Genomic DNA, 24,466 nt, shown 5'->3' with positions numbered 1-24,466 from the left:
GGGTGCCTTGGCCAGAGAGATAGCAGGAGCTTTAGGTATTCTTAGAGCTGGGAATCAGGCAGCTGAGACAGGGCCTTCCTTCTTGAAGAGGGAGTTCTTTCGGTGTAATCCGGACGAGTTTATCGGGGATCCTAAAGAGCCGCTTAAGGCAGATGAATGGCTCGAACAGACAACGAAGACGTTTGAGATGCTTGGCATCGAGGACGGAGCACTGAAAGTGACCTTGGCATCCTTCCAACTGAAGGGAGATGCGGGTCAATGGTGGAAGTACGAGAAAGCTCGTGTTGGTGGTACTTGGGAGGCGTTTATAAATGCTTTTCAGGAGAGGTTTTTGTCTGCAGTAGCAAGGGAGAAGCTGAGGGATCAGTTTAGCCGGCTTAATCAGCAGGGCTTGTCAGTGGCCGAGTTTGAGGCTACTTTTACCAGTCTGTCCAGGTTTGCACCTGAACTGGTGGCGTCTGAGGAACGCCGTTGCTATGAGTTTGAGCGGAAGTTGAGGCGGGGCCTCAAGTTGAGAATTGGTGGGTCTTATATTCGAGAGTATAGACACCTAGTGGATGCTGCAGCTCATATGGAGCTTATGATGCAGGAGGAGGATGAGGGTCAGAGAGGCTCCAAGAGGAGCCAGGATAGTCAGAGTGATGGCAGGAGACAGAAGGGTTATAACCCTCAGCAGTCTCAGGGTGCAGTCTCTAGATCGACCTTTCCAATGCCTAGTGTAGGCTCGGGGAGAGGCAGTCAGGGAGAATTCACTTGTTACAAGTGTGGCCAGCTGGGTCACAAGGTTTCGGTTTGCCCGTAGAAGGGTGGGGGTCAGAAAGCTGCTTCTTCTTCAGCTAGACCGCAGAGTCAGAGTTTGGGCAGGGGGCAGCTCTTGATTTGTTATCAGTGTGGACAACCTGGGCACATGAAGAGGTTTTGCCCACAGTTGAGTGCCACTTCGGGAGCGTCTGGTTCTAGGCAGACGCAGGGTTTTCAGCCAGCTCAGTCTGTGCAGGCCTCGAGGGCCAATCCGGGAGCTTCGTCATCCCAGTCTGTGCAGCAGTCTTTTGCTCCGAGAGGTGAGCAGGTAGACCAGGGGCCTACGGGGCGCGTGTATGCTGTTACCGCGCAGGATTTAGTACCGGCTCCATCAGTAGTGAGAGGTACTTTTCTGTTTTGCAACTCAGTTGCTAATGTGTTGATAGACACGGGTGCATCTCATTCTTTTGTATCTGCTGCATTTGCATCTGTTTTGGAATTGGAGTTAGCACAGTTAGCATCTCCTATTTGTGTGGTATCACCTTTGGGTGGTGAGTTGATTCTGAAACAGGGTGTTAGAGGATGTGATATAGAGGTCGCCGACTATAGGCTTCCTTTTCCGTTTGTTGTCATGCCCATGAAGGGTTTTGATGTTATTTTGGGTATGGACTGGTTATCGTCATACCGGGCTGTTATTGATTGCTACCGCCAGAGGGTTACATTGTGTACCTTGAGCGGGGAGTGGTTCCATTTCTTGGGAGACCGGGTTGGTAGTGTTTTGCCACCGGGGTATGATTCGCGAGGGCGAAGTGAACTTAGTAGTCTATTTGCCAGTTTTGAGAGTGGTGAGAGTGGTGAGACCCAGGTTGTGTTACCGAGGGTGGTTTGTGAGTATTCGGATGTCTTTCCCGAAGATCTTGTTAGTTTGCCACCTCACCGAGAGATAGAGTTCTCTATTGATTTAGTGCCTGGTACGGCGCCGATTTCTATGGCACCTTACCGTTTTGCTCCAGCAGAGTTGGTTGAGTTGAAAGTTCAGCTCCAGGAATTGCTAGATAAGGGCTTTGTTCGCCCTAGTGTCTCACCGTGGGGAGCACCGGCCCTCTTTGTTAAAAAGAAAGATGGTGCCTTGAGATTGTGTATAGACTACCGGAAGTTGAATCGGGCTACGGTTAAGAATAAGTATCCTATGCCCCGTATAGATGATTTGTTTGACCAGTTGAAGGGTTCCCGTTATTTCTCTAAGATAGACTTGAGATCGGGTTACCATCAGTTGAGGGTCAGGGAGGAAGATGTTCCTAAGACGGCATTCCGTACGCGGTATGGCCATTACGAGTTTCTGGTGATGCCATTCGGGCTTACCAATGCACCGGCAGTCTTTATGGACTTGATGAACCGGATTTTCTGGGAGTTCTTAGACCGATTTGTGGTTGTCTTCGTGGACGACATCCTTATCTATTCGTCTTCTGAGGAAGAGCACGAGGAACACTTGAGAGTGGTGCTTGAATTACTTAGAGCCCATAGGCTGTATGCCAAGTTTGGGAAGTGTGAGTTCTGGCTGAGGGAAGTCAAATTCTTAGGCCATGTGGTATCCGGGGAAGGGGTGTCTGTTGATACATCCAAGGTTGAGGCAGTGCAAGGTTGGGCACAGCCTAAGAGTGTGTTTGAGATCCGCAGTTTTCTGGGATTAGCTGGGTATTACCGTCGGTTTGTGAAAGATTTCTCCAGGTTAGCGTCACCGTTGACTAGACTGACTCGGAAGGGAGTCAAGTTTGTGTGGAGTGAGACTTGTGAAAAGTTGTTCCAAGAGTTGAAAGTTAGATTGACCACCGCTCCGGTGTTGATTATTCCGGAGAGAGGGTTGGGTTTTGCGGTTTTTTGTGATGCCTCACGAGAGGGTTTGGGTTGTGTGTTGATGCAAGAGGGGAAAGTGGTAGCTTATGGCTCTCGTCAGTTGAAAATACACGAGAAAAATTACCCCACACACGACCTAGAGTTAGCAGCTGTGATCTTTGCCTTGAAAATCTGGAGGCACTACCTTTATGGTGAGAGGGTCGAGGTATTCTCGGATCATAAGAGTTTGAAGTATCTGTTTACACAGAGAGACTTGAATCTGAGGCAGAGGAGGTGGATGGAGTTCATCGAGGATTATGATTTTGAGTTGCATTATCATCCGGGAAAGGCCAATGTTGTGGCCGATGCCCTTAGTAGGAAGACCATTAGTGATGTAGCTTGTATAGCCATCCGGGAATGGGAGATGTTGGGAGCACTTGGCGAGTTTGATTTGCTACTGGGCGAATCTGTCGAGGCTGCGGCCTTGTTTTCTGTTGTTGCGCAGCCTACACTTGTGACTAGAGTGTTAGAGGCACAGAGAGGTGACCTTGAGGTAGAATCCCTCCGAGAGAAGATCTCCAGTGGGAAAGTTGAGAAGGGTTTGACGGTGTATCCCGACCTGAGTGTGAGATACCGAGACCGTTTGTTTGTATCGGAGGCTTGCCGAGAGGAGGTACTCCGAGAGTTTCACCATTCGCGCCTTGCGGTGCATCCGGGAGGTACTAAGATGTATCGGGATTTGAGCCGCCAGTTTTGGTGGCGGGGTATGAAAAGAGATGTGGCTGTTTTCGTATCGAAGTGCCTTACTTGCCAGCAAGTGAAGGCCGAGCATCAGAGGCCAGCGGGTTTGTTGCAACCCTTGCCTATTGCCGAGTGGAAGTGGGAGCATGTCACTATGGACTTCGTTGTGGGTCTTCCGAGGACTCAGCGGGGTAGTGATGCTATTTGGGTGGTTGTAGACCGGTTGACTAAGTCGGCGCACTTTATTCCTATGCGCGTGAGAGATTCGGTAGATCATCTTGCCGATTTGTATATTCGGGACGTAGTGAGATTGCACGGGGTCCCAGTGACGATCGTCTCAGATAGAGATCCTCGTTTTACTGCTAGGTTGTGGCAGAGTTTGCAGAGTGCCTTGGGCACTAAGTTGACCTTTAGTACGGCTTATCATCCTCAGACTGATGGGCAGTCCGAGCGTACTATTCAGATCCTCGAGGATATGCTTCGGGGTTGTGTCCTGGACTTCAGTGGGACGTGGGAGAGGCACTTGCCATTGGTAGAGTTTGCCTACAACAACAGTTTTCAGTCTAGCATCGGTATGGCACCGTTTGAGGCCTTGTATGGCCGACCGTGTAGGTCTCCAGTTTGTTGGGCCGAGGTGGGTGATGCACCTTTGTTGGGTCCGGAGTTGGTTAGGGAGACGACGGAGAAAGTTGAGCTTATCCGTAGGAGGCTTGTTACAGCCCAGAGTCGACAAAAGAGTTATGCCGACCGTAGGAGGAGGCCTTTGGCGTTTGAGGTAGATGATCATGTCTTTCTGAAGATATCACCTAGGCGAGGCCTGATGAGGTTTGGGAAGAGTGGGAAGTTATCCCCTCGGTTTATTGGTCCTTTTGAGATCCTTGAGAGGATAGGTGAGGTTGCTTATCGGTTAGCCTTACCGCCGCAGTTGTCCGGAGTGCATGACGTGTTTCATGTGAGTATGCTCCGGAAGTATGAGCCAGATCCATCACATGTGTTGGATTGGACTGATTTAGAGGTAGATGAGGATGCCTCGTATGAGGAGAGACCGGTTCAGGTCTTGGATAGGCGGGATCAGGTCCTGCGTGGCAAGACCATTCCTTTGGTGAAAGTCTTGTGGAAACATCACGGAGTGGAGGAAGCCACTTGGGAACGTGAGTTGGAAGTCCGAGAGAAATATCCGGACTTGTTTGTTGTTATGTAATCTTATATTTAAATTTTACATTTCGTTGAACTTAAGAGCTTTTATATATGTCTTAAGTTGTGAAACATTGAAAATGTTTTGGTTATTGGAAATATGTTTTGGGAACTTGCCTAATATGGAAGTTGAATATAACATTATATATGTTGATTATATTGTTGAAATTGGAAAGTTAATGCATAATGTTGATGCATGTTGACGGTACATATGTTCTTTACATATTGTGATATGCCTCTTGTTAAATGGAGGGGGTGACCGGTAATGGGTCGGATTGTTGAATGTTAAAGTGTAACATTGTTTAAAATAGAGGAAAACTTGTTTTTGAAAAACTTGTGCTTAATTTCGGGGACGAAATTCTTTAAGGGGGGGAGGTTATAGCGATCCCGGGTTTACCCTTGTTGTATAGCGATCCGGACATGTGTCCGTGGATGTTGGTAGTTGTTTATTATCTTGTTTACATCCTTTCTTACTTTGTATTTGAGTTATAGGATGTGTCGAGCGGGTTTGTTACAGGTTGGTTGAGTTTAGAAACCAAAACTAGTTGCCCAGATTTTTGGCCTGTCCGCTCGAGCGGAGGTGTTGGCGCTCGAGCGGGGAATACATCCATCCAGTATCTTGTTGTGCAGTGTTGTGAGCTCGAGCGTAGGGTTGGGAGCTCGAGCGTAGGTCTGTTTCTGCAAAAGTGCTGAGCGAGTGCATTCTGCGCTCGAGCGGGAGGTTGGCTGCTCGAGCGTAAGTCTGTGAGTGGCCGCTCGAGCGGGGTGTTTTACGCTCGAGCGGAGACCTGGGTTAAAGACCCGAAGTTGTGACTTTCCAAATCACTTTTTGCTTTCTCTTCTCTCTCTTACTTTTCCAAAATCACCATTGTTGAGCCTCTCACTCTAGACTCTACCTTCTCTCTAGGTTTTGATCTAGTAGGAGTGATTTACTCACCTTTGGCCTTTACAAAAAAGTTGTTGATCGTCGAGGGCTTCATTTTAATCTGAAAATCTCGGGTTTTGGAGCACGTTGGGTTTTGTCGTCTTCTCCTTTGGGACTCCGAATTTGAGGTAGGGATAACCTACTCCTCTCTATGGGTTTTGTCTTTAAATTTTGGTATTTTGAGATGTTGGGCTTGGTTTGGTAATCTTGTAAAGGTTTGGGGCTTTTGTGTAATTTTACAAAGGTTGGGGTTTCATTCATAATAAACCTAGATGCATGTTTGGCATAGAAAAATGGAATGATTGTTGAATCATTGATGGAAATGGAACCTAAGGGTTGAAATGGTAATTATGGAAAATGGCCTAATTACATTGTTTAATTAATTGGGATAATTAATTGATGAGAAATGAGGAAATGAAATGTTGATTGAATATCCATTTGTGCATTTATTTTCTGTTTTAGAAATAACTGCTTTGGGCTATCGGTAGAGGATAGTCGTGATTGTTGTAGACAATGTATGTTGATTAGGCAAACTGAAACTAATCAATGAAATGTGTTATGAAACTTAACAGTTGCTAGAATACATTAATTGTTTGTATTGTGTGATTGTATATAGAACCAATGTGTTTATATACGTTATGTGTAGAGGAGGAGATAGGGGATGTACTCCGCGGTTTAGGGGAAGATAGGGGATGGACCTCTAAACCGGATAGGTATTTGGAGGAGATAGGGGATGTACTCCGTAGACAGAGCTCATATGCTTGTCTAGAGAAGTGAAGATAGAGCTCATATGCTTATCTTTGTGAAGTATGAAGTGTGGATACAGCTTGTGTGCTTATCTGTGGATATTGTTGATATACATATCTGTTATGAAGTGTGGATACAGCTTGTATGCTTATCTGTGGATATTGTTGATATACATATCTGTTGAGAATGTGGATATAGCTTTTATGCTTATCTGAATGTGAGATATAGTTTTTATACGTATCTGTGGAAATGATGATAGAGCTAGCATGCTTATCTGTTGAAAAAGGGAAAATGAAAAGTAATTGGGACTTGTAAGTCGTTGACATAAATATGTAATTTATGTGATTGAATCAGTGGTGACCAACTATCAATTGCTAATGTTTTAGTCATTGTCCATGGTTGGTTTAGTGTATTTCTACTGGGCTGTGGCTCACCCTATATGGGAATATCATTTTCAGGTGCAGGAAGCATGCCACCTCCAAGGACATAGCTGGGAGGCTTGTGGCGGGCATAGTTTTGTCGTTTCACTTTTGATGTATTATATGTGTAACTTCAAGCCAAGGGCTTAATGTGTAAACGAGTTAGAACTCTTGTTGTAACCAAGTGTTGACTTGGAAAGCTGTAAGCCCGTAGGGCATTTTGTTTTGTTGTTAACATGTAATACTAATGTGACGGAACTCTAATGAATAAAGGAATGTGGTTAGTTAATATGTAAATGCTTGTCTTATCTGATGGGTTTAATGTTATTATTTTGAGGGTGTTACATTTAAACTTCCTTAGCTTTGCCTTTTGGCTTTGTCCTTGTGGTGGCCTTGCATTTCCTTGGGCTTGGATGTGTTGGCCTTGGCTTGCCTTTGCCTTTGCCTTTACATTGTCTGGCCTTGGTGTGCTAAAATTTGTTCATTTGCTTTTGTTGGATAGTAAAGCGTTTGTTAAAACTTTGTATAGGTCTGGAATACTCATTTGTGATCCAAGGTTTACTTGATGATTCCAAGATATGGTTGTAGACGCGCCCCAGGGGCCTCGCTACAGTTCAGACTCAATTTGTGTCACGGTCCTGTATCTAACCTCGCAGAGTGCATTGCAAGACCGATGAATCATCAAAGAATCCAAATCCGACAAATCGTTTTTGAAAATAGATTTTTTGAAAGAAGTGCCAAACATGGACTGCTTTGCCAGATACAGAGTCGCCACCTAAATATTTATTTTGGAGAAATTTAGGAAACCCTGACTTGTTGCCTAAGGCCACGTGTCCGTCATCACCAAAGTTGCCTCGGCTCGGGAACTTGGGTACGATTGGGGAAGGTCACTTCGTGAGCACCCCCGCTCGCCCGATCAAAGATCGGCCTCTACTAACCATGATATCAAGTTTTGAAAACATTATGCGTTCTTATTCCGGTTATTAGCCTAGATTTACTATGTGATGCGCACAGCATACAAGTATAGACTGGATCGCTTGAATTGGAACAAAACATCTCATGTTTGTTTATTTGAAAGTGGTTTGCTACTCGCAAGTAGGCTTAAAATGCAGATTTTGCCACCCTCGGGTGGGCTTAGAAAATATGGTTTTGCCACTATCTAGTGGGCTTAAAACTCACAATTGATGAATTGTTCCAATCCAAATAACCCAACCTTTACCCACAGGCATTCATGCAGATATATCACATAAGCAATTAGCCTCATGGTAAGCATGCTATCATGGCAGTCACTCACACACATGCAAGGATGCTAAAGCATAAACACTTACCGAGTACTCCAAGCCAAAACAGAAGCTATGTTAGAAATTCATGCATGATCCTAACTATACAGAAATGCCTAATGCAACACATGCAAAAATGCAACTACAATAGGCTCGGCTCTTCTAAAGATGGCATATGGAATGCTACAGCTAACAAGTATTCAATTTGGAATTAAAATACAAATGCAGTTAGTATGATGCGCCGAGCCTAGTGTATGCAAAACAGATGAATTGATACAAACATGCTATCATACTGTATGCTAATTGAAACATGCCCTAATCTAACCATCATAAGCTGGTAAATAAAAGGGAGAAAGACGTGGGGTTGGAAGACATACACCACACGCACGCACACTTATTACAACATTACCCTCGCTCGGAGGGTCCGAATAAATAATATACAGTCCCAATAAATAGTACAGTCTGAATAAATAGTACAGTCCGAATAAATACAAAAACCCTAATTAATTAACAAATTTAACTAGGAAAGCAGTAAGCTGGCACGCAAATCTATGGACCGCCTCGGCTCTGTTCCAAATGGTGGATGATGCATGCTCGAGTCGCCTTTGCGCGGAAATCCATTGCGATGCCCCAATTAGCCTTTGTTTATAATTAAGCCCGGAGTATTGCACGAAGCTCCAAAAGATTGTCGGTTTCTGATTTGCTGCAACAGAGAGCAAGAAAGGGGCATGGCAAAGTATTTTCACGTATGTATGCACGACTACCCATCGGGGAGTGTAGTCCTTGATCCTCGTGCCACCAATCACGCATCTCGATGCATGATGGCCGAGGAGTCGAATTGCACGTCTCAATATGAAATGAATGCACATGAAAACACATCAAGACCTAAACCCCATCATGGGTAATCCGGAGTGTCGGCGACCGGGAATTGAGACACGTTCCGTTACTCGGAGTATGAAACGTCCCTCGTTTCCCATGCTTGGGCTAACTCCTATCCCAAACACAATGCAATATGCATGACATGCATGAATGTAATCCTAACATGCAACCTAACATACACAATGCTATGGAATGGCATACACAATGCACGATGTAGCGAGACATACACAATGCTCTAACATACAACCTAACATACGCAATGCTATGAAATGAAATGGCATACACAATGCACAATGGACTTACACCAATATGAGTGGACCTCAGCCACACTCACGTTAGTGGCCATTAGATGAAAATGAGACTATCGAAATGCGTGCACACATGCACGCAAACCGAGGACCGAACCTAAGGCATAGTATGCAACTCTAACAAGGCATGGCAAGGCATGAAATATGGCATACAAGCATGTAATTTCCAGCACTAAAATGTGATGCAAAATGGTCCCGAAACATGGAAACATGGCACCCAATGCATGGAATGGTCCCGAAACACAAAACTAGGCACATGCATTGACCTATAGCTCTACAAAGCATGCATTATTTGATCATGAAGCATGAAGACAGAACCAAGGCAGTCCCAAAAAATGAATATTTCTAGTTCAAAGCATGGCCAAAAGATGCTAACAAGATGGACTAAAATAGCATGCAACTTTGACTAACAAACATGGGTTACATGGCATGTGCATGAAGCAGGTGAGAACTCATCAAACCAGCAAAAATCAATGAATAAAACATGCCAAAATATGCCCAAATAAGCATGGAAATTCAGCCAACACATGCACAAACGAGGGGCTCCTTTGGAAGGGCATACAAGGGGTTATTAAGCACATACATCAAGGACACTTAGCATGGTGAAATTAACTCTGGAAATCAAATATGGTAGCCCTAAAACTCACCAAATTGGCCCTTAAATCAATCAACGAAACATGCAAGATAGGGCCTCTTTGGAAGGCCAAAATGACCATCAAACAAAACAAGGTGAGAGGGGGTCACCCCCCTCTCATTTTGAGGCTCAAAAATGCATCAAAGCCACTGAAAATCCATTGGATTTCAGTGGCTAAGAGGCCAAACCATGGCCAATACAAGTGCTCTAATGCATAGCCCTAATCATGAAAGAATGAAGCACGCATAGGGGAAGATGACTCCAAACAAAGAATGGACCTTAATCAAACATGAATATGATGTCAAAAACAGAATTTTTTTAGTTTAGGTCGAGGTCCAAAAAGGCTCACAAACAAGGCTAATATATCATGCAAAAACAGCCCTAAAAGAGAGAATGAGCAAACAGGGCAGTAAATCATTTCAAACAAGAAATATCCCTTCAAAAAAGTTGAATAGGGGATCAAAACAAGATACTTTACATTTTATGGAAAATCTCGAATATGCTCACAAGTAAGGCTAAAATATGATGCAAAAATAGCCCTAAAAGAGAGATAAAGGGAAAGGGGCAGTAGCTGGCCTCAAAAAGTGAAGAACCCTTCAACAAAGTTTAAGAGGGGCTCAAAATAAGGCACTTTACAGTTTGGCTCGGAGCCCATAAATGTAACGCCCTCAAAATTAACCCATTATATATATATCATTGACATGCATTATTTAAAGAAGACAATTAATTAGTTCATTCATCAGAGTATTACTAAATAAAGCTTCACATGTAACATCGAATAAAATACCCTACAGGCTTACATCTTTCCAAGCCAACACTTGGATTCAAAAATATGAGTTCTAATCTTAATACAAGAAAAGCCCTAGGCTTGAATGTTTACATGTACTAATAAATAACAACTATTAACTAAAGGTAGTTTTCTTCAATCCAGATGCCAAACCCTCCCAAGCTAAGTCCTTGGAGGTAGTTTATCGCCTGAACCTGAAAATGATGTTCCCATAAAGGGTGAGCCACAGCCCAGTAGAAATATACTAAACCACATATAAGCAATGAATAAAGCAATAGCATTCAACAGATGGTCAACCAAAATAATCAATTACTTCATTTTACAGTCTCATGACACTATTGCCAAAGATACGTTTTACTTTCCAATTCTATCAACATGGCTCAGAACCTGGCCAAACTTACAACAGTGAATCACATATATCATATTCACATTCTTCCAATATCAACAACAAATGAGACTCAAGCTCAAATCAAACACTTCATACTTCCAGATTGATACACATTTTAGTGCTGTATCAATAAAACACTTCTATATAAATAAGCACACATAAAAGTGATGCTAATGGAGTCCATCCCCTATCTCCTCCCAAACAAAATCCGGTTTAGAGGTCCATCCCCTATCTTCCCCTAAACCGTGGAGTACATCCCCTATCTCCTCCCACACACAAAACAATGTATGCAAATGCAATGCTCAATCAATACATGTATTTTTTGTATCAATGCCATAGTCAAAATTAATGATTTAACCGATGTGATTAGTTTCAGTTATTCCTAATCCGCATGCAATGTCTACAACAATCACGACTATCCTCCACCGATAGCCCAAAACAGTTATTTCTAAACTGAAAATAACTATGTAAACAATTCAATAGACAAATGATACCAATCACCCAATTACGCCATTTAATCAATAAATTCCATGAATTTAACCCTCCTTTCCCAATTCCATGAATTACTTATACAAATTAATTCAATAATACAACTAGGGTTTTCCCAAAATTTACCAAAGTATCCCAACATGTCAAAATACCAAAACTTAGAACAAAACCTATAAAATGGAGTAGGAAATCCCTACCTCGAAGACAACAACTCAAAATGGTGAAGACAGAGATGAGTGCCTAAATACCAATGTGCTCCAAATCACCAAATGTTCAGATTAGAATGAAGCCCAAGCCGCCCTCTATCTTTCTTACAAAGAACTTAAGATGGATTCACACTAGAAGTAGATGAACACCTAAAGAGAAGATGAGTTTTGAGGGAGAGAAGTCGGACCTAGGGTTTAGAACCAAAAAGAATAAGAAAAGACTGATCAAAACCCGCTGCTGGGTATATAAACTGGACAGGCTCGCTCGAGCGAAGACATGGTCGCTCGAGCGACCAGACACAAAGAAACTACGCTCGAGCCAAGGAAACCTTGCTCGAGCCAACAACCCAAAAGCTCGCTCGAGCGAAAGAAATCTCGATCGAGCGAAGAACTCAAACCCTCAGGTCTGTAACCAGACACACGCTCGAGCGAAGGAACTATTGCTCGAGCGAAGAACGAACTAACTCGCTCGAGCGAAGAAAAGCTCGCTCGAGCCAAGAATGCACAGCTACAGGTCCAAAATCAGACGCAACCTCTCGCTCGAGCGAACAACTCCTCGCTCGAGCGAAGAACGAAAAACCTGGACAGCAACACTTGGTTTCTAAACCCAACCAACCTGAAACAAACCTGCCCAACACATCCTATAATTCCAAATGAGAAAATAAGGGACAACAACAACAACCGTTATACAATGACAGAATCTACGGAACCTAAGTCCGGATACAATAATCAAATGAGAGAAGACCGGGGTCGCTATAACCTCCCCCCTTCAAAGAATTTCGTCCCCGAAATTAAGCATAAGTTTTTGAAAACAAAATTTTTTTTACAATTCATTAGTAAACATCTTGACCCAAAACTGGTCATTACATCTCTTTATCAAGAGGCATCTCATATTAAATATATAACACAACATATATCTCAACCTGTATACAAATGCATTATTCCTTTCAATGTTAACAATCCCCATATCATATTTAATTACATGATATATATAACACACTCAGCAATGTAATCAACATATACAATGCCATACTAAACTTCTATAATGAAGCAAGTTTCAAGATACACCCCTTTACCAAAACATACTCAACGTTTTACAACTTAAGACATATGTAAAGCTCTTAAGTTCAACAACAATTTCAAAATCTAAATACAAGATTACAAATGAATAAACATGTCCAGGTATTTTTCGCGGACTTCCAATTCACGCTCCCAAGTGGCTTCCTCCACTCCATGATGTTTCCACAAAACTTTTACCAAAGGGATGGTCTTGCCTCGCAAAACTTGATCCCGCCTATCCAATACCCGAACCGGTCTCTCCTCATACAAGACATCCTCATCAACCACTAAATCGGTCCAATCCAACACATGTGATGGATCCGGCTCATACTTCCGAAGCATACTCACATGAAACACGTCATGTACTCCGGACAACTGCGGCGGCAAAGCTAAACGATAAGCAGCCTCGCCAATCCTCTCAAGGATCTCAAACGGACCAATGAACCGAGGGGACAACTTTCCACTCTTCCCAAACCTCATCAAACCCCGTCTAGGTGATATCTTCAAAAAGACATGATCACCCACCTCAAACACCAAAGGTCTCCTCCTACGGTCGGCATACGATTTCTGACGACTCTGTGCTGTAACACGCCTCTTACGGATAAGCTCAACTTTCTCCGTCGTTTCCCTCACCAACTCCGGACCCAACAGAGGTGCATCACCCACCTCAGCCCAACACACAGGAGATATACACGGTCGGCCATACAAGGCCTCAAATGGTGCCATACCGATACTCGACTGGAAACTGTTGTTGTAGGCAAACTCCACCAACGAAAAGTGTCTTTCCCATGACCCACTAAAGTCTAGAACACAACCCCGAAGCATATCCTCAAGTATCTGAATAGTACGCTCGGACTGTCCGTCAGTCTGAGGATGATAAGCCGTGCTAAAGGTCAACTTAGTGCCTAAGGCACTCTGCAAACTCTGCCACAACCTGGCAGTAAAACGAGGATCTCTATCTGAGACGATCGTCACTGGGACCCCGTGCAATCTCACTATGTCCCGAATATACAAGTCGGCAAGATGATCAACTGAATCTCTAACACGTATAGGAATAAAATGCGCCGACTTAGTCAACCGGTCCACAACTACCCAAATAGCATCACTACCCCGCTGAGCCCTCGGAAGACCTACAACGAAGTCCATAGTGACGTGTTCCCACTTCCACTCAGCAATAGGCAAGGGTTGCAACAAACCCGCTGGCCTCTGATGTTCAGCCTTCACTTGCTGACAAGTAAGGCACTTAGATACGAAAGCTGCCACATCTCTCTTCATACCCCGCCACCAGAACTGACGACCCAAATCCCGGTACATCTTAGTGCCTCCCGGATGCACCGCAAGGCGTGAATGATGAAACTCTCGGAGTACCTCCTCTCGGCAAGACTCCGGCACAAACAGACGGTCACGGTATCTCACACTCAGGTCGGAAAATACCGTCAAACCCTTCTCAACCTTCCCACCGGAAATCTTCTCACGGAGAGATTCTACCTCAAAGTCACCTCTCTGAGCCTCTAACACTCGAGTCACAAGTGAAGGCTGTGCAATAACAGAAAACAAGGCCGCAGCCTCAACGGATTCGCCCAGAAGTAAATCAAACTCCCCAAGTGCACTCAACATCTCCCATTCTCGGATGGCTATACTAGCTATGTCACCAACAGGTTTCCTGCTAAGGGCATCGGCCACCACATTGGCCTTTCCCGGATGATAATGCAACTCAAAGTCATAATCCTCTATAAATTCCATCCACCTCCTCTGCCTCAAGTTCAAGTCTTTCTGTGTAAACAAATATTTCAGACTCTTATGATCCGAGAATACCTCAAATTTCTCACCATAAAGATAATGCCTCTAAATCTTCAAGGCAAATATCACAGCTGCTAACTCTAGATCATGCGTAGGGTAATTTTGCTCGTGAATTTTCAACTGACGTGAGCCATAGGCAACTACTTTCCCCTCTTGCATTAACACACAACCCAGACCCTCTCGTGAGGCGTCACAATAGACTGTATAACCCAACCCTCTCTCTGGAATAATCAATACTGGAGCTGTGGTCAGTCTAACTTTCAACTCCTGAAACGACTTTTCACAAGTCTCACTCCAAACAAATTTGACTCCCTTCCGAGTCAATCTAGTTAAAGGCGAAGCTAATCTGGAGAAATCTTTCACAAACTGACGGTAATACCCAGCTAATCCCAGAAAACTGCGGATCTCAAATACACTCTTAGGCTGTGCCCAATCTTGCACTGCCTCCACCTTAGATGTATCAACAGACACTCCTTCCCCGGATACCACGTGGCCTAAGAATTTGACTTCCCTCAGCCAGAACTCACACTTCCCAAACTTGGCATACAGCCTATGGACTCTAAGTAACTCAAGCACCACCCTCAAGTGTGACTCATGCTCCTCCTCAGAAGGCGAATAGATAAGGATGTCGTCCACAAAAACGACTACAAACCGGTCCAAGAATTCCCGGAAGATCCGGTTCATCAAGTCCATAAAGACTGCCGGTGCATTGGTGAGTCCAAATGGCATCACCAGAAACTCATAATGGCCATACCGCGTACGGAATGCCATCTTCGGAATATCCTCCTCTCTGACCCTCAACTGGTGGTAACCTGATCTCAAGTCTATCTTAGAGAAACAACGGGAACCCTTCAACTGGTCAAACAGATCATCTATACGGGGCATAGGGTACTTATTCTTGACCGTAGCCCGATTCAACTTCCGATAATCTATACAAAGTCTCAAAGCACCACCTTTCTTTCTAACAAAGAGGGCCGGTGCTCCCCACGGCGAAACACTAGGACGTATAAAGCCCTGATCTAGCAACTTCTGGAGTTGGATCTTCAACTCAACTAACTCAGCTGGGGCAAAACGATAAGGTGCCATCGAAATCGGTGCCGTGCCGGGCACTAGGTCAATGGAGAACTCAATCTCCCTATGCGGTGGCAAACCAACAAGATCCTCGGGAAAGACGTCCGAGTACTCACAAACCACCCTTGGCAACACAATCCGTGTTTCCTCATCCTCACTAATCGAAAGGTTAGCAAGTAGACCACTAAGCTCACTCCGTCCTCGTGGAACATACCCTGGTGGCAACACATCACCAACCGGGTCCCCCAGAAAATGAAAATACTCTCCGCTAACAGTACAACAAGTGACCCTCTGGCGGTAGCAATCAATAACTGCCCGGTATGACGATAACCAGTCCATACCCAAAATAACATCGAAACCCCTCATAGGCATAACTACAAAGGAAAATGGAATTCTATGATAATCAACCTCTATATCACAACCCCTAACACCTTGTTTCAAAATCAATTCACCCCCAAGAGGTGACACTACACAAATAGGAGATGCTAACTGTGCTAACTCCAACTCCAAAACAGATGCAAATGCAGCAGACACAAAGGAATGAGATGCACCCGTATCAATGAAAACATTAGCAACCGAGTTGCAAAACAAGAAGGTACCTCTCACAACTGATGGTGCTGGCACAAGATCCTGCGCGGTAACAGCATACACGCGCCCAGACGACCTCTGATCAACCTGCTCAACCCTAGGCGCATAAGATTGCTGCACCGACTGAGACGATGAAGCCCCCTGATTGGCCCTCGAGGCCTGACCCGACTGAGCTGGCTGCTGACCCTGAATCAGCCTCAAACCAGATGCACCAGGTGTGCCACCCAACTGTGGGCAATACCTCTTCATATGCCCTGGCTGACCACACTGAAAACACGAGAGTGGCTGACCTCTACCCTGACTCTGGCTCTGAGATCGAGCCGAAGATGATGCTGCTCTCTGCACTCCTCCCCTCTGAGGACAAACTGGAGACTTGTGGCCCAGCTGGCCACACTTGAAACAGGTAATGTCTCCCTGACTGCCTTTCCCCGAACTAGCACTCGGTACAGGAAAAGTTGATCTCGAAAAGCTACCCTGAGACTGCTGGGGATTAAAACCCTTCTGTCTCCTACCATCATTCTGACTATCCTGACTCCTCTTGGAGCCCTTCTGCCCTTCCTCCTTCTCCTGCATCATGATCTCCATATAGGCTGCAGCATCAACCATACGCCCATAATCCTGAATCATAGTTCCCCCAACTCTCAGCTTGAGGCCACGCCTCAACTTCTTCTCAAACTCAATACAGCGGCGTTCCTCAGACGCCACCAACTCAGGTGCAAACCTGGACAAACTAGTAAATGCAGCCTTAAACTCGGCCACTGAAGAACTCGCCTGCTTAAGCTGACAAAACTGGTCTCGCAGCTTCTCCCTGACTGCCGGAGATAAAAATTTCTCCTGGAAAGCATTCACAAAAGCCTCCCACGTACCTCCTATACGCCCCTTAGTAAACTTCCACCACTGACCCGCATCCCCCTTCAACTGGAAAGATGCCAAGGTCACTTTCAACCCCTCGTCTTCGATGCCAAGCATCTCAAACGTCTTCGTTGTCTGTTTGAGCCACTCATCTGCCTTAAGCGGCTCTTTAGGATCACCCACAAATTCATCCGGATTAGACCGGAAGAACTCCCTCTTCAGAAAGGAAGGTCCTGCATCAGCAGCAACAACCTGAGCTTGATTCTCAGCTCTGAGAATGCCTACCGACTCCCTGAATGCCCCTGCTATCTCTCGGGCTAGAGCGCCCATAGCCTGCTGGCCTACTGGCTCGGCCACATTGGCCTGGCCAATTCCCTCCTGAACCGCCGGAATCTCCTCTGTCACAGGCACCTCCTGCCTACCCGGCCTACCACGCCTACCGCGTCCTCGTCCTCGTCCTGACATCCTAATAAAGGAAACAGAGACATTAGCACATCAATAAATGTGCCGAAGCTAAACACTCGCGTCCTAATGCAATGGACAACAATAATACATTCCACGTAAGCACATAATCACATAAGCACCTACGAATTTCATTCCCGGATAATGATAGTCCCAATGCGTTACTATAGTTCCGGTTGGAAGCAGCAGTGATCAAGTGCCTTTCCAACAAGACTACTAGAAACTCAAGGGTTCAATCAACATCCCAGAAACTACATTCCATACCCACATAATCACATAAACATGTTATCACATAAGCATATAACATTACACTAAGTCTCTATCAAACGAGACGAACCCAATGTGATACTAATCACTTCCCACGTACCCAAAGAATTCAAACCCGGTACGCTCTGATACCAAGTTGTAACGCCCTCAAAATTAACCCATTATATATATATCATTGACATGCATTATTTAAAGAAGACAATTAATTAGTTCATTCATCAGAGTATTACTAAATAAAGCTTCACATGTAACATCGAATAAAATGCCCTACAGGCTTACATCTTTCCAAGCCAACACTTGGATTCAAAAATATGAGTTCTAATCTCAATACAAGAAAAGCCCTAGGCTTGAATGTTTACATGTACTAATAAATAACAACTATTAACTAAAGGTAGTTTTCTTCAATCCAGATGCCAAACCCTCCCAAGCTAAGTCCTTGGAGGTAGTTTATCGCCTGAACCTGAAAATGATGTTCCCATAAAGGGTGAGCCACAGCCCAGTAGAAATATACTAAACCACATATAAGCAATGAATAAAGCAATAGCATTCAACAGATGGTCAACCAAAATAATCAATTACTTCATTTTACAGTCTCATGACACTATTGCCAAAGATACGTTTTACTTTCCAATTCTATCAACATGGCTCAGAACCTGGCCAAACTTACAACAGTGAATCACATATATCATATTCACATTCTTCCAATATCAACAACAAATGAGACTCAAGCTCAAATCAAACACTTCATACTTCCAGATTGATACACATTTTAGTGCTGTATCAATAAAACACTTCTATATAAATAAGCACACATAAAAGTGATGCTAATGGAGTCCATCCCCTATCTCCTCCCAAACAAAATTCGGTTTAGAGGTCCATCCCCTATCTTCCCCTAAACCGTGGAGTACATCCCCTATCTCCTCCCACACACAAAACAATGTATGCAAATGCAATGCTCAATCAATACATGTATTTTCTGTATCAATGCCATAGTCAAAATTAATGATTTAACCGATGTGATTAGTTTCAGTTATTCCTAATCCGCATGCAATGTCTACAACAATCACGACTATCCTCCACCGATAGCCCAAAACAGTTATTTCTAAACTGAAAATAACTATGTAAACAATTCAATAGACAAATGATACCAATCACCCAATTACGCCATTTAATCAATAAATTCCATGAATTTAACCCTCCTTTCCCAATTCCATGAATTACTTATACAAATTAATTCAATAATACAACTAGGGTTTTCCCAAAATTTACCAAAGTATCCCAACATGTCAAAATACCAAAACTTAGAACAAAACCTATAAAATGGAGTAGGAAATCCCTACCTCGAAGACAACAACTCAAAATGGTGAAGACAGAGATGAGTGCCTAAATACCAATGTGCTCCAAATCACCAAATGTTCAGATTAGAATGAAGCCCTAGCCGCCCTCTATCTTTCTTACAAAGAACTTAAGATGGATTCACACTAGAAGTAGATGAACACCTAAAGAGAAGATGAGTTTTGAGGGAGAGAAGTCGGACCTAGGGTTTAGAACCAAAAAGAATAAGAAAAGACTGATCAAAACCCGCTGCTGGGTATATAAACTGGACAGGCTCGCTCGAGCGAAGACATGGTCGCTCGAGCGACCAGACACAAAGAAACTACGCTCGAGCCAAGGAAACCTTGCTCGAGCCAACAACCCAAAAGCTCGCTCGAGCGAAAGAAATCTCGATCGAGCGAAGAACTCAAACCCTCAGGTCTGTAACCAGACACACGCTCGAGCGAAGGAACTATTGCTCGAGCGAAGAACGAACTAACTCGCTCGAGCGAAGAAAAGCTCGCTCGAGCCAAGAATGCACAGCTACAGGTCCAAAATCAGACGCAACCTCTCGCTCGAGCGAACAACTCCTCGCTCGAGCGAAGAACCAAAAACCTGGACAGCAACACTTGGTTTCTAAACCCAACCAACCTGAAACAAACCTGCCCAACACATCCTATAATTCCAAATGAGAAAATAAGGGACAACAACAACAACCGTTATACAATGACAGAATCTACGGAACCTAAGTCCGGATACAATAATCAAATGAGAGAAGACCGGGGTCGCTATAATAAATGTTCAAAAGCAAGGCTAAAATATCATGCAAGAAATAACCCTAAAAGAGAGATAAAGGGAAAGGGGTAGCAGGTGGCTTCAAACAGAGAAAAACCCCTAATCAAACATGAAGATAAGCTCAAAATAAGACTATTTATAGTTTGGGTCGGAGCCCAAAAATACTTTCAAGTATGGCTTATAAATGAAGCAAAAGAATGTAAGTTTAAGGGAAATAGGTGCTTACCCTTGAAGAGCAGTAAATCAGCAGCTTTTGGACCAAATTTCTGAACTTTCAACCTCTTCAAATGTCCTCCCAGATGCTGGAATGAGTGATGGAGGTGTTATGCTATGGGTTGGTGCGTAAATGGTGAAGAACCAAGGTGTTTTGAGGCTTGGATGAGAGAGAGAGGGAAATTTGTATACAAAAGCTCCAAGAGGATTTTTTCTAACCTCTCAAAATGGAGGTGAGGTGCTGGCTTTATAGAGGAGAGGCCAAGGAAAAAGGGGGGGGAAAAACCAATTCAAATTTTCCCCCAAAAGGGCAGCCCCTCGGACAGTGGGTCAAGTGCAGAATAGCTGGCACAGCTGGAACACACTCAGGAGGGCAAAAATAGCCGACCAGGTTCAAAAGGTTCAGGTGGCCGGTCGGCCAGGAAAGGTGGCCGGCCGACCAGGTCAAAAGGGTCAAGGTGGCCGGCCACCTCCTAGGATGAAGCCCCGGAAGTTAGCTTTCCAATGCCACAAACCTTGCATCAAAATTCCTCCTGTGCAAAAAGTTATGCCTGTTTTGGTGAAGCTGCGCAGATTCGGTCCAAACGGATTTCAACCAACCATATCTCCTCCACCCGGACTTGGATCTAGGAGATTCTTGAGTGAAAAATGAAGCCCCAGAAGTAATCTTTCCAATGCTGGTGGCCCCATATCTTAATTCCTCCTGTGCAAAGAGTAATGCCCATTTTGGTGAAGCCGCGCAGATGTTTTCCTCCTTCCTGGATTCATACTGAATCACTTTTGACCAAAAAAAGCTGGTTTTTCAGAAAAATTGCTGGCCTCCCACTCTCCTACAACCTTTCCAACAATGAAAATAAGGTCTCCACCAAAAATGAACCAAGACGGATGCAAAACAGAGGTTCGGGGGCCGAAACACGCAGTTCGGGGCCCCAAAAACAAGCTGTTAGGCACTGGAAGTGGCGTTCGACCACGAAGTTGGTCTCTCGGATCACAGTGTCCCTCAAAAGGGAGGAAATAAGGTGTATGCCAATAACCGGAGCAAACAGAGGTGGTTAAGCTATAGCGACCCCGGTCTTCTCCCATTTGATTATTGTATCCGGACTTAGGTTCCGTAGATTCTGTCATTGTATAACGGTTGTTGTTGTCCCTTATTTCTCATTTGGAATTATAGGATGTGTTGGGCAGGTTTGTTTCAGGTTGGTTGGGTTTAGAAATCAAGTGTTGCTGTCCAGTATTTTGGATCTTCGCTCGAGCGAGGAGTTTGTCGCTCGAGCGAGCTGTTGTTTTTGGTTCTTCGCTCGAGCCGGGGTTTGGTAGCTCGAGCGAGAGTTTGTTTCTGGTTTGGACCTGTAGCTTTGCATTCTTGGCTCGAGCGAGCTTTTCTTCGCTCAAGCGAGTTAGTTCGTTCTTCGCTCGAGCAATTGTTCCTTCGCTCGAGCGTGTGTCTGGTTACAGACCTGAGGGTTTGAGTTCTTCGCTCGATCGAGCTTTCTTTCGCTCGAGCGAGCTTTTGGCTTGTTGGCTCGAGCAAGGCTTCCTTGGCTCGAGCGTAGTTTCTCTGTGTCTGGTCGCTCGAGCGACCAAGTCTTCGCTCGAGCGAGCCTGTCCAGTTTATATACGCAACAGCGGGTTTTGATCAGTCTTTTTCATATTCTTTTTTATTCCAAACCCTAGGTCCGACTTCTCTCTCTCCCTATTCACCTTCTCTCTTAGATTTGATCCACTTAGGGTGTGTTTCTACCCTAGACCCTTCATTAGAAAGATAGAGGACGGCTTGGGCTTCATTCTAATCTGAACATTTGGTGATTTGGAGCACATTGGAATTTGGGCATTTATCTCTATCTTCTCCATTCGGGTTATTTTCTTTGAGGTAGGGATTTCCTACTCCATTTTATAGGTTTTGTTCTAAGCTTTGGTAATTTGATATGTTGGGGATACTTTGGTAATTTTGGGAAAGACCCTAGTTGTATTATTGAATTAATTTGTATAAGTAATTCATGGAATTGGGGAATTCATTGGTTAAATAGTATAATTGGGTAATTGGAATCATTTGTTTATTGAATTGATGACATAGTTATTTTCAGTTTAGAAATAACTGTTTTGGGCTATCGGTGGAGGATAGTCGTGATTGTTGTAGACATTGCATGTGGATTAGGAATAACTGAAACTAATCACATTGGTTAAGTCATTAATTTTGACTATTGCATTGATACAGAAAATACGTGTATTGATTGAGCATTGCATTTGCATACATTGTTTGTGTGTGGGAGGAGATAGGGGATGTACTCCACGGTTTAGGGAAAGATAGGGGATGGACCTCTAAACCGGATTTTGTTTGGGAGGAGATAGGGGATGGACTCCATTAGCATCACTTTTATGTGTGCTTATTTATATAGAAGTGTTTTATTGATACAGCACTAAAATGTGTATCAATCTGGAAGTATGAAGTGTTTGATTTGAGCTTGAGTCTCATTTGTTTGTTGATATTGGAAGGATGTGAATATTATATATGTGATTCACTGTTGTAAGTTTGGCCAGGTTCTGAGCCATGTTGATAAAATTGGAAAGTAAAACGTATCTTAGACAATAGTGTCCTGAGATTGTAAAATGAAGTAATTGATTATCTTGGTTAACCATCTGTTGAATACTATTGCTTTATTCATTGCTTATAAGTGGTTTAGTATATTTCTACTGGGCTGTGGCTCACCCTTTATGGGAACATCATTTTCAGGTTCAGGTGATAAACTACCTCCAAGGACTTAGCTTGGGAGGGTTTGGCTTCTGGATTGGAGAAGACTACCATTAGTTAATTGTCTTTAATTATTAGTACATGTAAACATTCAAGCCTAGGGCTTTTCTTATGTTGAGTTAGAACTCATATTTTTGTATCCAAGTGTTGGCTTGGAAAGATGTAAGCCTGTAGGGCGTTTTATCCGATATTACATGTAATACTTTATTTGGTAATACTCTGATGAATGAATTAATAAATTGTCTTCTTTAAATAATGCATGTCAATGATATATGATGGGTTATTTTTTGAGGGCGTTACATAAGCGGTCTCGAACCGAGGCACACGGCCGACGGCTCCGAAAAACTGGAAACCGGGCTCCAAACGGGAAAAAAAGGCCTACGACCACGAAGCGTAGCCTACGGCCACTAAGAGATGATCTACGAGACCTCTCCCTCCCTTCGGGAAGAGAAAACAAAGAAAACAGGACCTGGTTCGCAAACCGATGCAAGGTACAAAAGAGTCTGGAAGTCCGGAGGCAAGGCTCGCAGCCGAGACTCCGCAACCTCAGAACGAGCACAATATGCGACATCACCAAGCGCTCAATCGGTGACGTCTGAGTCTTAAGGTCGGTCAAAAATGGGGTGTCTACAATGGTCTATGTTTCACTTTTGGCTTTGGATCTTGATTTTCTATTTCAGTTGTTTGATATCTTGTTATGGCATCAAATGAGTTTGGATAATATGTACAAATGCATCTAATATGAATTAATAGTGCTTTCTTTCATGTACAAAATTCCTTTAATGGTACTTTCTGTTGTGTTTGTGAGAGGAATGTAAATTTTGGGTATGGTATAATGCCCCACATAGCCACACTAGAATCAAGAAGCTCTTTAATTCCTATAGAGACTCTTCAATTGCTTGGTCTAACCTTTGGTTATGTTTACAAGCCTTCATGATTTGTGGGTATTAGATCTTTGCTCAAATGTGTTTGGGTACTTTGTTTTATCGCATACCTTTAGATTTGAGTTTTGAACCCTTGCTTTAGAAAATCAAAGGAAGCTACCAAGGAGAGTTATTGATTTTAAAGAGGGGTTAAAGAGAAAAAATAATAGTTGGCCAAGGTTGGTGGTGTGTTTTCGTATACCTAATATGAATCTTCTCCTTGATATTTGGCTTTTTTTTTTTTTTTAATACTGGTTTTGGATCCTAAAACTTTGTTGTCGTTTACTCTAAAACTGAACACTTAACCAAATGCTTTAAAAATTAAAGATAGTCTGTCGTAGGAAATTCTTCTAGTTACATCTGGTCACGATGATATTGAGGTAGATTTTTATTCGATTTGCTATTTTAATTATATCTGATTGTCATTCACAAACCTTCTCCGTGCAATGTGAATGTATAATGTAGAACTGTCTTTGATGTTATTAAACTGTTGGCTCAAAAGAAACAAATAAAAAATGGCTTTTTTTAAGTTCAGGTGTGAAATCTTAACTCACAAGTGATGTGGAATGGAGTTTTGACTCATGAGTTTAATTTGGAGAAGCATTTGTTGAATCTTTTTCATTTTTTCTTTGTTCTGTTTTTTCTTATTTCAATTTTTTTTTGTTGGGAACTTCTTTTATTTAGTGAAAAAGGGATCAATAGTGATGAGTAACTAGATCTTTCTTTTGTTATTTATTTATTTTTTTTATCAAATGCATGTCTTAGAAATCCCTCCATTGATTTGTGGTCGGGTTGCTTAAAG

Source organism: Camellia sinensis, chromosome 7, assembly GCF_055761805.1.
Source record: "Camellia sinensis isolate YWXY chromosome 7, ASM5576180v1, whole genome shotgun sequence".
NCBI classification, from domain to species: Eukaryota; Viridiplantae; Streptophyta; class Magnoliopsida; order Ericales; family Theaceae; genus Camellia; species Camellia sinensis.
The sequence above is the reverse complement of the archived record's forward strand: the minus strand, read 5'-3'. Positions refer to the sequence as shown.